The sequence below is a fragment of the Maniola jurtina genome, chromosome 15 (genome assembly GCF_905333055.1).
Source record: "Maniola jurtina chromosome 15, ilManJurt1.1, whole genome shotgun sequence".
NCBI lineage: Eukaryota > Metazoa > Arthropoda > Insecta > Lepidoptera > Nymphalidae > Maniola > Maniola jurtina.
Genome location: NC_060043.1, coordinates 13,722,410 through 13,738,647, shown reverse-complemented (window position 1 = coordinate 13,738,647; position 16,238 = coordinate 13,722,410). Strand labels below are relative to the sequence as shown.

The window sequence follows — 16,238 nt, the reverse complement described above, 5'->3', positions numbered from 1 at the left end:
AGCAGATTTCCCAATCTTTGATTTGACCACGTAGAGATATTCTAAACACACTTTACCATTTTCATATTTAATACGAACTTACTAAGTAAATTACATAAAGTTATCCAAACTTCGAAAAGCTAATCTGGGAAACGGCTGATTCGTAGGAACTTCGGTTAAGTTCTAGCTAAGGTCTAACTTTTTTGACGAATACTTCCTTCTTGGAGGCCTACCCTACTTAATTAGGTCGTCCATCCGGTCCGCCCTTATTGGATTTGTCATCCTTTTGAAAGCTTACTTACTTGATTTATCTAGTTATACAACTTTTTGCAACTCGGAAACCCAACGGGATTTCTAATAAAATCATAATTTTTATGCTTGCTTAGATACTTGTAATAGTTAAGTAAGTATAACCCAACTTAAACTTGTAATAGCCTCACCGGGTGACAGAAGGGCAGCTGGCTCATTTTTGCGCAACGGATCAGCCTGGCTGTCTAGCGTGGAAATGCAGCCAGTATACTTGGCACCATTCCACGTGGGCATGATTTGTATGGTAATAATTAGATAACTCTAGCTTTAAGTTTTATGGTAATATTTTCTTAATAAAAGAAACATCTTTTTCAGTTTTACAGGTGTGTTACGTTTTAGTAAACAAAATCCAACTGAAAAAATGTAGCTTCGACTTTATTTGTATACAGCGTATACAGCAGAACCAACGAATTAATAAGTCCATAAGTGTTCAAACATTGCATTGTAAAACTTCCCTTATTCAGATATCCTTAAAGTATAAATTACCTAAATTACAAATAAATACCCCGTTCGTGGTGGAGCTGATATTATTATATTCACAGATATTTTTGATGTCCGTAGAGTCCTTAGAGACTTTTCCAACAAAAATAAACCTCCAGTCCAGGTACCTACACCTTAAACTACGTTGCATTAAAAAAGATTCCGACGAATTGGGAACCTCCACCTTTTTTGGAAGTCGGTTAAAAATTAGATGCTAATAGGAAGCTACATAAAGTGGCAACTCGCAACTCAACAAACGCTGGAAACTTGCATTGGCAACTAAACACGAAGCAGCAATTCAATTACGTGCAACAGCTGTGGATTTGTTTGATAATCGACATCATCTAATTATTGTCGCGTTTCATACTATGCCGATGTTTAGGCATCCACTAGTTTATCTCTCACTTTGGCGAACTTTTAATTCAATCCTTTGAGCCTCGATAGCTCAACGGTTGAGGAGCGGAATTTCGAAAGGTTGACGGTTCAAATACCACTCATTGCACTATTATCGTACCCACTCCTGGCACAAGCTTTACGCTTAGTTGGAGGGGAAAGGGGAATATGATTAGCGTGGCTTTTATTCTTAAATACATTTGTTATTTGAGTTAATTGAACTCACGATATTTATTCTCTTCTATTCTAAAGCCTTCAGTTCAAGTTGGGTTATCTTACTAACTGGGGGTCTTACTAAACGGTCAAAAACTTTACGGACCCAAAATCAACTTTTTCTTATGTAATTGTGTAAAAAAACTTTTGGTCACTGAAAGAAAATCTCAAACTAAACTTGTTATATCGGGTGTGTTTGAAAAGTACCATTAGTGAACGCTGCTTAGCTTTGTGCCCTTCTACTATGTTACATAAATGACATCTCTTTCCCGAAACAAAGTTACTTAGCTTTAGTTACGGAAAAAACGGTAGAGTAAAATATGAAAGAGTAGTTTTATTGAGTTTCATGCTGAGTTATTTGGAATAGAATCTGCTTTTATTTCAGAACCAGTGGGTTTGTTTGTTGTGGGCTCTTTCTCAGAACAAAGTGCGTTTGGGACGCTTTTAACAGATTTTCAGTTGTATTATTTAATCACATTTTTGGCTATTGTGAATTATTAATTTATTAGTTTAGGCGCTACGGTGGAACACAGAAAAAAATATATAAAATACTGTTATTCTGCTACTAATCACATAGACTGCTAAAATCATAACCCTTCCTTTTGGCTTTGCCACAGTCGGGTAAAAAAAGACACGGATGAATCGCGTTCATCATCTAATAAACAAATGAGCGATGTATTACCAAAACACAATTATTGACATTAAAAAAGCTCAATAGAGTCTAAAATTCGAATTATTATAAAAATAATGTAGGAAATAAAACGATAAAGGTCTATTTGTAGTGGAAACAATTTGCGATCCATTGTGGCGTCCAGTGTGAATGGCTTTCATCGCAGGATGGTCTAAATTGGATTTTAAGTGCTTTAGCGTTTTTCTATTATTCGATATTTTCTCACTACATTCAGGTAATTCAGCCGTTAGTAAATACTGGCCGTAGATTACCGGTTTCTTTCCGTAATGTATTAAGTTCTGGCCAATATTTTACGTTAATCGTTATACCCGGTGCTTGTACAAATGCTCAAAATTAAAGCTGGAAAGAGCAACCGCCGAGTTTCTTGCTGCTTCTACTGGGTAGGAAAGGCATTCCGAACCAGTGGCAGTATTTGACGATTACAAAATTACTTGTAAAAGTTTAATTGAATAAAAAAAATATTTATGCACATGATTAAAGAGCTAATTCTGCATTGCTACTAAAAAAATCCGAATGTTTGTTTCATTGAACTTTGAAAATGCATCATTTAGCATAAAATGCGACACTAAACCGCGTGAATAAGGCAGTTTTAGTAATATAAAATTGGTTCTTTCTCCACTAAGAAGTGGGTTACAAAAAATTCACCCAAGTGAAACAAAGGCGGGTCAGTCAGTAGGCAATAAAAGAAGACAATATATCTTCCTTGAAAATAAGAAGAGAAAGGTGGTTAAAATCTTACGGGAAGGGAAAAGCGATCTATACCTACTATTTACTAATATTATAAATGCGAAAGTGCGTCTGTCTGTCTGTCTGCTAGATTTTCACGGCTCGTCTGTTCACCGATTTTGACGTTTGGTACAGAGATAGCTTGCATCTCGCTGGTAGGAGGACATAGACTACTTTTTATCCCGGAAAATAAAAGAGTTCCCATTGAATTTTAAAAACCCTTAATCAACGCGGACCAAGCCGCGGGCATCATCTAGTTTAGTATATAACTCAAAATATAAAAACCCCCGACACAAAAACCTCTAAAGAAAACTAGAAATCAAGCCACCCTTCAAACAAAAAAAAAAACAAAATTAAAATCGGTTCATTCGTTACCACAGACAGATACACAGATACACACGTCAAACTTATAACACCCCTCTTTTTGAATCGGGGGTTAAAAATAGCTCTTTATAACGTTGATCTCCAGTAAGAAATGATTTTTAGAAACTTCACTCAAGCGAAGCAAGGGCGGGTCACTCAGTAGGCAATAAAATAAGAAATAGCTTCCTTGAAAATAAGAAAAGAAAGTTGGATAATCTTACGGGAAGGGAAAAGCGTTTCATAAGTCGAGTTTCCGTGAGCGGCGCTCGTAACTTACATAATATAACATATATTATTATATACGGATACCCATCGGATGTGAGTTATATGCCGGAACCAATACCCGTAGCTATTTACTCATTGTATACATATTATATTTATTTTCTTGGAAATTCTTACAAAATGGCGGCGAAATTGAACCACTCTTTTATGACCGGGTTTGGTTTTGAAATTTTATTTATTTATGAGATGGCTGCATGATTTTGATAAACTATAGCGCATCCATAATATTAATGTAAGATGATCCATTAATTGACTAGATGATGCCTGTAACTTTATCAGCGTAGAATTAGAATCCCCAGGAACACATTTTTTTTTTCAATTAAAAATTGGACTAAGTATTTTCGTTCCAGTGTGCGATTATGGTAAAATGACATAGGTACCTAGCGGTAATATAAATAAGTACATACACCATTCTGGTTAAATTTCAACTTTCTATCTATTACGATTCATAAGATACAGCCCGCTGACAGACAGACAGACAGACGGATGGACAGGAGGCTTATTAATGGAGTTTCGTTGGCATTCTTTGGTATGAAACACTAAAAACCAAACTACCTTTGTCTGAAAAGCACTGAGGAGACTTCGCTTTTTAGAAGCTTATTCACGCCCTTGTTCCGACATTCAAATTGCGTGCTAAGCACAAAAATATACAAATACGAAAATAGGTAGTTGAGTATTTCCACAGCTCGCTAACGGCCCAGTCGCAGCCATTCTGCGTTGATTAATGGCTGCCATTTATAATTTGTAGGGAGCATACATTTGATATCATTAGCACTAATGGCTGCGCCGTTCTCGACGCGTCACTTATCAGTTTGTTCTAGTAATTGGAAAGATAAACATAATTGCAGAGAATACCCCTACCAGGAGGCTCGGTGATGCTCCTTCCAAGACGAGCGAAACAAATGACGGGGCACTACCTTCCTTTTCTGGGAGCGTTTCGTCGTATTTTCTAACTGCCATAGCTTTAATTTGGATGACGCTAGAAAGCTGTAATTTTCAAGATAAGATGTCCTTGGCAGACTTATCAAACATCACTATCATTCATCATGATTAACCATCACCGGTTCACTACAGAGCACGAGATCCTCTCAAAATGCAAAGAATTTGGCCATCCACCATCAATACTTAAGGAAACATTATGGAGAACATTTAGCTATGCAGGTTTTCTCACGACGTTTTCCTTCACCACTAAGCAAGTGATATCATTCCTTAAAACACGTACAACTCTGAAAAGTTAGAGGTGCGCGCCCAGGACCAAGCTTTAGCATCGATATTTACATTTATCCGTGCATAAAATCACATAGAATCGTTGCTCTGTTGGGGCATGAAGACATTGAAGGACAAACCAAGAAAAACCGCCCAAGTGCGAGTCAGACTCGCGCACTGAGGGTTCCGCACTCAGGTATTTTTTCCAACATTTTACACTGTAACGTAGCAAGGAGGCTGGGGTGTGCAACGTCCTTACTACGTACATAAAGGATAGGGAACCCTGCCTGACTTGTCAGCTAAGAAAAACAATGATCACACACAAACCGTTATCTATTTATTTACATCTAAATCTTATATCTACTGTACATGGAGTTTTATTGACCGCCGTTATTGACAACACAAGATACTTCTACCCTTCGCGGAGGGTTTCACAACGACGCGGGCAATTCGGGTCGGACTATAGACGGGGTTGCACGGGTGGCCTATGTCGGTACGTAACGAGGATCGCTTCATGGACGGAGACCGGAGGAGGGGTGAACGCGCGGGCGGGACGTGCGGTATTGTTGTGCCACCAAGCAGAGGGCCTGGTTGCTTTCAACGCTACCTGTGTCGTTGGACTCCTTCCCCCAGATCGAGCAGCGATGTTAAAGATCACACCGACCTATGCGGGGCGAAGAAGCCGAGCGACTCCCCTGATCTGTCGGCTGCTGCCGTATTTATACACTGGGGAATGGGCGGAGCCTAACCGGTGGCGTGATCAACGCGCGGCAGTCGCGGAGCTTGCTGATTGGCCGGTCGGGTTGCTGAGTCGATCACGCGTTGCTGTCGTGGAAGATTCTCGATGCTTCTACGCCGGCCGGCATGTAGGCTGTTTGTGACTCATCGTCACACTCCCCTCCTCCGTTTGAAGATTTTTTTCTGTAAGGAAAAAAATCACTGGGTTAACAGGAAACATTTACTGATTTTTCTTCTTCTTCTCTGTGGTCTTTTCTTTTTCATTGTTACATATACACATCTATTCATTGTCGATTTGGGTTTTACTCCTTTTTGCTTTACTCGGGGATTAGTTACACTCTTCTCTTAATGTGCGTTTTCCATCTTGAACTTGGTTTCTTTTTCTTATTTAGGTATCGGGCGATGTCGTATCTATGGTTAATGGATATCATTGTCCTGGCTCGGTGTCGCGATCCGGTTGCTATCGTAGGTATTTTTGTTCACTCCGATTGTCTAGTAATGAAATACTTTTAAGTCTTTTATGTGTGCGGTGCACACTTTGCCACCTTTTACCGCTTGTAGTAGGTATATTACTGGTGATTTTTGTTCGATTATTTTATGTGGGCCGGAGTACTTAGGAGCTAGTTTTGCACAAAACTGTTTGTTTGCGTTTGATAGCGTGTATTCCCTTTTTAGTACGAGTTCGTTTATTTGTGGTTTCCAGTTTCGTCTTGATTTATCATAATACTTTTTCTGTTGGGCTGATGCTAAATTTTGATTATTTCGTACTATCTCATAAATTTCTTCGAGTTTTTGGTTTTCTCTGAGCGCCGGGGTGGGAAATTGGTTGCCGTCCCGGAAATTTCGTAGTTCTCTTCCAAATAGTAGGAACGCCGGGGTGTATTTAGTCGTTTCGTGTACCGATGTGTTCAACGCCAAGTTGAACTCGCCTAGATACTCGTCCCATTTTTTATGGCTTTTTTCTATATATGCGGATATCATAGTTTCTAGTGTTCTATTTACTCGTTCGGTTGGATTGCACTGTGGGGAGTACGGTGCGGTAAATTTCTGTTGTATTTTATACTTTGTTAATGTGTCCTTAAAGACTTTACTGGTGAATATTCTCGCGTTGTCGCTGAGAAGTGTTTTAATTCCGCCATATCTATTTAATATGCATTCTTTGAGTGCACTTGCGACCGTGTTGGCGGTTGCCGTTCGTAAGGGTTTTATTTCACACCATTTGGTGAACTTGTCGTGAAATACGATTATCCACTGGTATCCCTTTGACGAACGAGGTAGTGGGCCTATGAGGTCCGTTGTTACTACCTCCCATGGTTGTTCGGCGTTTTTTTATATGCATGAGTCCTGGTTTTTTCTCTTGTGACGGCTTGTGTTTTTGACAGACTTCGCATTTATTTACGTATTTCGCTACGTCTCTGAATATGCCTGGCCAATAATAGCGTTGGGCTACCTTGTTGAACGTTTTTGACGTTCCCAAATGGCCTGCGTCCGGTTCGTCGTGGTTTTGTTTGATAATAGTTTCTTTTTCCGAGGTTCTCACGCATAGTTTCCACTCTGTAGTGGGGTCGAGTTTTCCTCCATATTTCGGATTGATCACTTTTTTATACAGTTTTCCGTCTTTTATACAATAATCGGGGTCCGACTCCGGATTTTTGCTTGTTATCTCCAATTTCTTTGTGTACCACTCTCTTTCTTCAGTTGTTGTGGTATATACGGGGTTTATCGACAGTTCGTCTGCAATTACGTTTTGTTTGATGAGTTCTTTATGTTTTAATTTTCTAATGTGTTCCACCCCTGTATTTCCTTTCGGACTTTTATCAGACTTTTCGAACTCTTCGTTGAGGAAGGTTTGCAGCTGTTTTTCTTGTTCGGCTGTTAAGGTATTTGTACTACTGGATTCTTTTTCTGGTTTTTCTGTGCTGATTTGTTCACATGTTGTTTCTTTCCACCCTATGGATAGCCCTATTCTTGTTAGCAAATCCATTCCCATGATCATTACTGTAGTTGCTGGTAAATATATGACTTGGTGTGTTAATTTCTTCCCATTTGCTTCTATGTTAATATTGATTACTTTATTTGTTTTTATCCGAGATCCGTCGGCTAATTTTATCGTGTTCTGCTTTTCTGTAATTCCTTTAATATTATCCTGAATTTGATCCATGATCTCTTTGTTTATATAGGTATTTGTTGACCCTGTGTCCACCAATGCCCTGAACCTTTTCCCGTATATCTTGACTTCTATAAACACTCTGTTATCTCCCTTATTCTGGGCGACTGCCGTGTATGCTTGTGGTTTCCTTCTGTAGTTGGCCTCGCCTGTTTTCTTACAGCAGTCCCGTGTCAGTTTCCCCATCAACCCGCATCTGCTACAGAAAATTACTTGTTGGTTTTTGCATTCCCGTGTTGTGTGGTTTCTCTTGCCGCACTTCCAACAACAAGATTGTGGATCATAATTTGCGTGTATTTGTTTTCTTTCTGTCTTGTGGTCTTCGGGTTTTAGGGTTCCGGTGGGTTTTTCTATGGGATTTGGCGTGTTTTCTTTCCGTTGGTACATTGGTTTTCTTGTTGTTTCTCTGAACCGGTCTGTATTTATTTTTTCGTAGTCGCCTGCTAGCTGTATTAGTTCTGCAGTTGTACTAAAATCTTTTCTTTTTATATAGTATTGATAGTTTGGTTTCATATTATCGTAGATTCTTTCTAACTGTTGTTCTGGGGTTAATTTCCCATATCTTCTCAATAAAGTTTGCATGTCGGTTAGATACTGTATGAAATTTTCTCGGAATTGTTGCCTCCTGTTTATAATTGTTTCTAGAAGATTTTTCTCATAGTTTCTTGGATAGTAGAATAATTTGAAGTTATCTGTAAAGTCCTCCCAAGTTTTCCATCCTTGGTTATTATTTCTATACCATAATGAGGCTTTTTCCGTTAGACATCTCGGAATCACATGTATTATTTTGTCTTTGTTGACGCCTAATGTTTCGGCTAGTTCTTCTATTCGCTCTAGGAATTCTACGGCGTCGCCTGTTGTATCGAACTGTATCTTCCATCGAGAAATGGCCTTGTCGAATTCCTTCGTTTCGTTTTCGTTCGACATTGTATTGTTTTGTATTATTTTGTCTTCCTCTTTGATTATTTGGGCTAGTTGTTTGCGTAATTCGTCGACCGTACTTGTGGCCGCGATTTGTATACTTCTCTTTTCTAATTCGGCGCTTAGTTCTTGTTTATTTAGTGTATAAATCCAAGCCGTGGGCATTGCCGTGTTCGGTTGATTTATTTAGGTTTTGTTTCCGCGGATGATTAGTTTATTTAACGGATTGTCGCGTTTACGATTCCTAGTTCAAAACGAATTGATGTAGGATTGCGACTAATATCGGATCGATGTCGGAACGAACGTGTCGTATCGGTGTCGGATCGGAATCGGATCGCCGCGTCTAATGTTCCTTCTTTAGATAGGCGATAAAATTTATTTCGGTAGGTACGGTAAAATTGTTTACGGTGGATACGGATGTCTTTTAAGTTCGGTTCTTATGCGTTCCCCTCTCGTTTATTTCATACGGTTAATTATTGGTTATTTTCTGTGTTTTCTAGTGTGTTAGTTATTTTGTATTCCGACGATGAGATGTTTCTCCTTTGGCTTGGTGGCTAAGGATTAACATCTATTTCGCGTTGGTTTTATGTGTGGTTTTTATATGTGGTGTGGTGCTTTTGTACGCGGATCGGATATTCACTCTCACAGTTCGAGCAGCGATGGAGATCACACCGACATGTGAGGGTTTATATCCGTTTTATTTCAAGATTTTCGATTTTGTACTTGTGTAAGCTACACACGGGTCAGATATTCACTCTCACAATTCGAGCAGCGATGGAGATCACACCGACATGTGAGGGTTTGTATCTGTTTTATTTCGTAAAATATGCGGGTGTAACAAATTTGTCAAGTTCCCTATGCTTCGGTACGGATTTTTATATTTTACGGACGCGGCGCGAGTTTCTTTACGCGGCGCGGGTTTTATACGGACTGGTAAATGGGTTTTTTCGTTGGGCGCCAATGTAACGTAGCAAGGAGGCTGGGGTGTGCAACGTCCTTACTACGTACATAAAGGATAGGGAACCCTGCCTGACTTGTCAGCTAAGAAAAACAATGATCACACACAAACCGTTATCTATTTATTTACATCTAAATCTTATATCTACTGTACATGGAGTTTTATTGACCGCCGTTATTGACAACACAAGATACTTCTACCCTTCGCGGAGGGTTTCACAACGACGCGGGCAATTCGGGTCGGACTATAGACGGGGTTGCACGGGTGGCCTATGTCGGTACGTAACGAGGATCGCTTCATGGACGGAGACCGGAGGAGGGGTGAACGCGCGGGCGGGACGTGCGGTATTGTTGTGCCACCAAGCAGAGGGCCTGGTTGCTTTCAACGCTACCTGTGTCGTTGGACTCCTTCCCCCAGATCGAGCAGCGATGTTAAAGATCACACCGACCTATGCGGGGCGAAGAAGCCGAGCGACTCCCCTGATCTGTCGGCTGCTGCCGTATTTATACACTGGGGAATGGGCGGAGCCTAACCGGTGGCGTGATCAACGCGCGGCAGTCGCGGAGCTTGCTGATTGGCCGGTCGGGTTGCTGAGTCGATCACGCGTTGCTGTCGTGGAAGATTCTCGATGCTTCTACGCCGGCCGGCATGTAGGCTGTTTGTGACTCATCGTCACAACACGATAAATCAAAAACTATATAAATAAAAATCTGTTTTAAGATGTAGGTAAAGCGCTTTCATATGATACCCCACGCCTTGGTATAGTTATCATATTTTGATTATTTTTTAAATGATGTCACCACAAATTCACGGTTTTCAGATTAATTCCTATATTCGTACTATAAGACCTACCTACCTGCCGAACATGATTCTAGGTCAACAGGAAGTACCCTATAGGTTTCTTGACAGACACGACGGACATACAGACAGGCAGACAACAAAGTGATCCTATAAGGGTTCCGTTTTTCTTTTTGAGTTACGGAACCCTAAAAACGAGCACTTAAAATACGTGTAGTGATGCAATCGTCGCTAACTTGTCGATTAATAAAAAATGCTAATCAAGCCTGTTGCTCTTATCCCGTAGAAGATACCATGAATAATGTAAATCCTGGAGCCAATCTTTTGGACCCAATTACCAATCTATCGTGACAATAAGCTCCGCCTAATCTCTCCGAACACCCGAACCTTGCTATGCCTTGTCTGAAAGTAAAGCCGCGTTATCCCAATAAAATTAAACTTTCCGATACTTAAGCACTTGATCGATTTTGGCTTAATATCTTTTTTATACTATCGAAGATTATGTAAATGATAAAAAAGCGTGGATTTGACCTGCACATCGCTCCAGCAATGCGCAGGACTTCAATTGCTTTTATACATGGCATAATATTGTATATCAAATCTTTGAAAAGAGCAACCGCCGAGTTTCTTGCTGGTTCTTCTCGGCAGGAAAGGCATTCCGAACCAGTGGTAGATGCTTTTGACGATTCAAAAGAACTTGTAAAAGTCTAATTGAATAAAAATATTTTGAATTTGAATTTACATAATCTAAGGCTATAATTAACTTTTCTAATTTATTACATAAGACTTAATCATCATGGTCATTCTCAGCCGATTTGGAACCCTCGTAGCTTTATTATCACCACGACATCATTGTTTGACAATCAGATGTACAATAGTACCCAATTTGAATAAATGACTTTGACTTTGACTTTTGACTTTGATAGACGTCCACCCCTGGACATAGATCTCTTGTAGGGACTTGGTTCCAAATTTTAATTTTAATTTTATTAACCCCCGACCCAAAAAGAGGGGTGTTATTAGTTTGACGTGTGTATCTGTGTATCTCTATGTAGCATCGTAGCTCCTAAACTAATGAACCGATTTTAATTTAGTTTTTTTTGTTTGAAAGGTGGCTTGATCGAAAGTGTTCTCAGCTATAATCCAAGAAAATCGGTTAAGCCGTTTGAAAGTTATCAGCTCTTTTCTAGTTACTATAACCTTCACTTGTCAGGGGTGTTATAAATTCTTAATTTACACTCATTTATTTTACATCTAATTGGAACGGCAATGCCACTTACAATAACTAGATGATTAATGATGAGTTATTATACAAACACAAAAGAGACAAAATACGTAAAGATAAAACAAATGACACAATAAATAAGTTTAAATTTTGAATGTATCTACGCTGAGAGCATTGAATGATCCTGTTCATTCAATGCTCTCCGCGTACTTCAGTAACTCCTGAACCAACGATATCCACCCGTCATTGAGTGGATCCCATTGATCATTATGGCATTATGACATGATACGGTGTTGCGCCCCCGCCATCCATGGCTTCCTGCGACTCGGTTGATGTCGTCTGTCTACTTGATTACATAAGTATATGATTATTCTTTCCATAGAATTTTGGGAATTACACTATTACATTACATTACACTTTGCACTATTATATTACATTACATTACACTAATATTATAAAGGCGAAAGTTTGTGTATGTGTGTGTGTGTGTATAATATATGTTTGTTACTCCTTCACGCAAAAACTACTAGACGGATTTGGCTACAATTTGGAATGGAGATAGATAATATCCTAGATTAGCTCTTAGGCAACTTTTATCCGGGAAAATCAAAAAGTTCCCCCGGGATTTCGAAAAACCTAAATCCACGCGGGCAAAGTCGCGGGCATTAGCTAGTTAATAAAAAAACTAGCTGATGCCCGCGACTTCATTCGCGTGGATATAGGTTTCTTAAAAATCCCGAAAGAACTCTTTAATTTTCCGGGATAAAAAGTAGGCTTTGTGTTAATTCAGGGTATAATCTATTTCCTTTTTAAACAGCCAAATCCGTCTAGTAATTTTTGCGTGTAGGAGTAGCAAACATACACACACACATACACACAAACTTTCGCCTTTATAATATTATAGTGTGAAGTGTGATGTGATTTCTTTCGGCTTAAATGTCCACATTTATTTATTTTTATTGATCAAATTTAGTACTATGCAAGTATTGCACTGGAAATAACAAAATACTTGCATACTATCCATATAAACTGTTAAAATAATATGAGTACATTTATGTGAATTCCAAAGCCACGTTTGTTTACTGGAAAACTTAACCAGAGCCTCAGAAGTAATTGAAGAGCGTCCCACATGCGGGGTCCGCATATGTACAAATACAGATACTCCCAATGGATAGGCTACAGAATATATTTGAGGCAATTACGCACGTGCCATACGCAAGTTTATAGCGACTAAATATACCTATTAATATCACGTAGGCTTAGTACGTACGTTTACTAGAAAGGCTAAAACAGAAAGACTAAAGGGCAAATGATTGTGTAAAAGTGGTTTCAGATTAACTTTTTTTTTGCACATATAAGCTCGTTTTTCTTCTCAAAGGTGCGTGAAGTCTGGCAATCCGCACTTAGCCAGCGTGGTGGACTATGGCTTTATCCCTCCTCATTCTGAGAGGACCTTTCTCAATAGTAAGGCGGCGATCGCTAAATGATGATAATGCTATCCATTTAGTATGTTAAAATAATACGAGTAGATTTATGTGAATTCCAAAGCCACGTTTGTTTACTTGAAAACTTAACCAGAGCCTCAGAAGTAATTGAAGAGCGACCCACATGCGGGTCCCGTACATGTACCCCGTACATGTACACATACAGATACTCCCAATGGATAGGCTACAGAATATATTTGAGGCAATTACGCACGTGCCATACGCAAGTTTATAGCGACTAAATATTAATGTCACGTAGGCCTAGTTCAGGGACGCGATCCGACTCACACTGTTGAGTTTGTGACACGTTCGCGCGAACAGGGGGAGGACCTGTCCAATTTATCATGTGACATTTGTGACCATTTGACACTATGAGCTTGAAAGGCTAAAACAAAAAAACCTAAATTAAAATCGGTTCATTCGTTTAGGCGCTACGACGCCACAGACAGATACACAGATACACACGTCAGACTTATAACACCCCTCTTTTTGGGTTGGGGGTTAAAAAGATTAAAGGGCAAGTGAATTTGTATAGGCGGAAACAAAAAGCGTTTTCCGATTGATGTATTTTTCGCGTATAAACTCGTTTCTAACCCCCGACCCAAAAAGGGGTGTTATAAGTTTGACGTATGTATCTGTCTGTGGCATCGTAGCTCCTAAACTAATGAACCGATTTTAATTTAGTTTTTTTGTTTGAAAGGTGGCTTGATCGAGAGTGTTCTTAGCTATAATTCAAGAAAATCGGTTCAGCCGTTTGAAAGTTATCAGCTCTTTTCTAGTTACTGTTACAACCTTCACTTGTCGGGGGTGTTATAAATTTTTAATTTACACTTGTAGTCCGCGCGCGTTTTACCACGATCTTTAGGTTCGTCTCTAATAGTTTTCGTGGCGAGTGACATAAGCTACTTTTTATCCCGGAAAATCAAAGAGTTCCCACGGAATTCGACAAACCTAAATCCACGCGGGCGAAGTCGCGGGCATCGGCTAGTTTATAAAATGGGTATTGATGATATACCCATATCATCACTAGGTACCCAAATGAGGTAGTGATTTTTAAAATGGCTGTGAAACAAAGGCAGACAGATGGACAAACAGATTGGACGCAACTATGTTACAAGGTTTTCCTTGTTTTCCTACGAACCCCTAAAAATGCTAAGCCGGCATTAGACCCAGAACCTCTCGATTAAAATATGCTAACCAAAACTCCGGCAAAAAGTATTAAAGACCTATTAAGTCATCGTTGTAACATAAACATAATTATGAAGTTCGCCAACAAATCACCATTAACGCGCGAAACCCAGCCTTGATGGCTTCAAGTAAACCGATCAATAGCCTCGCCATCGATCTTCCCCCGGATTGACTTAATCCAACGTTGATAAAATGCCCTGTTTACTGCGGATTAAAGTATTTTCAACTTTCACTCTCTGTCTAATGCGAGTTTGAAATATAAGGCCTCGTTTATAAAGACAGCCACTTTTTCTCCATTCTGTTACGATTTAGCTCTTGACTGCGATCTCACCTCGTGGTTAGTGATGATGCAGTTCAATACGGAAGCGGGCTAACTTGGAAGGGGTTTCGCAATTTTATTAAATCTATTTCGGTTTCTAACTGTATCGGACCGTTAGAAACCGAAATAGAAATCGTGCTCATGAATAAATAAATAAATAATAAATAAATCTTTTATTGTTTCACCATAAAATTACAACCAAGAATTAGGTTAAACCACTGATGCCTAAAATATTGTTGAAAATATTGTTGAATTGTTATAGTAAGAGTATACCTATTCTTTTCCATACAAAGAATACTAACCACTCCAGGCGAGGCTGTGCTGGTCGGGTGCCGGTTGGGTCTAATGAGCTATGACCTTTACATTGTAAAAGGATTATTCTATAAGTTTACGTTTTATGAAAACTTTGAACTTGTTGAGAGAGATCTCCAATATGTCTTCTGTGAGCTTATTATAAAAAGTTTACTTAGCGTAGAAGCCGGCTTACATCAAAGTGATTCTCATATTATATTTTTTAATAAAATCCTTGGTAAATATTTATTAATATGCTTGAAAACAATGTTTAAAGAGACGACTAGGTATTTCTAGCAGAAATGTGTGCGGATTGGATTTCATTAGGATCATTTTGTTTATTGTATTCTTGTTTATTTTAGCTCCGAAACGTTTTCTTTGAGTAAACGAAATAAAAGCCCTAAATGAAATTTAGAGGGAGAGACATATTTATTTTTGTGACATTATATCATGTGGACTAAGGTTGAAATCTATAGATAACACTTTGACTTTGGTTGCGGTGGTGCATGTCGCATGTTGCATGTCACACCATACAGATTTGCCATTTTAGCCGATTAAATTCTTTGTCTATACTTCTTTAAATATAAGATTTAAACATATTCTAGTAAAACAGCATAGATATACGTTATCGCAGATTCACACTCAATAAACCTTAATCGCGAAATATCGCCGAAACATGGCACTTTGTTCAACTTTACGAGTTTTCTGATAGCGCGAACAATAATTTATACTCAGCCCATATATTTGCAGTGAGGCATGGATTGGATGTGAGAGCCTATATCAATGGATCGCCGAACAACTTTAACTCAAATCGACAACTGGATGGGTGACTAGCTTTACAACTCTTATTTCAATAAGGTTTAGGTTTATCTCAATGCTTTGGGATGTTCTTTAGGTTGTTTTGTTTTGTCTTGTCTGTGGATTTAGGTAGAAATCCCGTGGGAATTTTTGATTTTCTGCAAATTTTTTGATTTTTGCTTTTTTGGCAAAAGTAGCGGTCCTCTGTCCCCGGGGTGTAAGCTATCTGTATGCTTTTCGTCATAATCGGTTGAAGGGATGGGCCATGAAGAGCTAGCAGACAGACAGACACACAGCATATCCTTATCCAAATCAGCGCTGAGTGTGAAAATCACTACAAGAGCTCCTATATGACATCAACGTGTCCATTAAACAGAACGACAATATTATAAGCACACATTTTGTAAATAATTTTTAAATACATGATATAATCAAAAATTACATAGTAGGTACAAGGGCTGAAACCCTGCCGGTTTCGCTGGTTCGATATTATGTAATGTATTTGAATTTTTTTAAGAAATTTTCTTAAAGCGTAGGTAAAACAATATCTTATATTTATAAATACACATTTTATGTTCCGAAATTCGGCGAAAAACATCTATTATCGGAAAGCTGGCGTGAAAACGTTTTCCCTTTTCTCCCGACGGTACATTGTTCTGTTTTTCACAAGAGCGCCCGCACCAATTCTTTAATGTAACAAAGTGCTAAA

The 16,238-nt window shown here is 39.0% G+C and overlaps 1 protein-coding gene across 1 annotated transcript in view; it reads left to right on the top strand.

The window, feature by feature from the left end:
• Positions 1–16,238, top strand: part of LOC123872540 (metabotropic glutamate receptor 2-like) — a 229,715-nt gene that overhangs the window by 13,441 nt on the left and 200,036 nt on the right. The window lies entirely within an intron of this gene.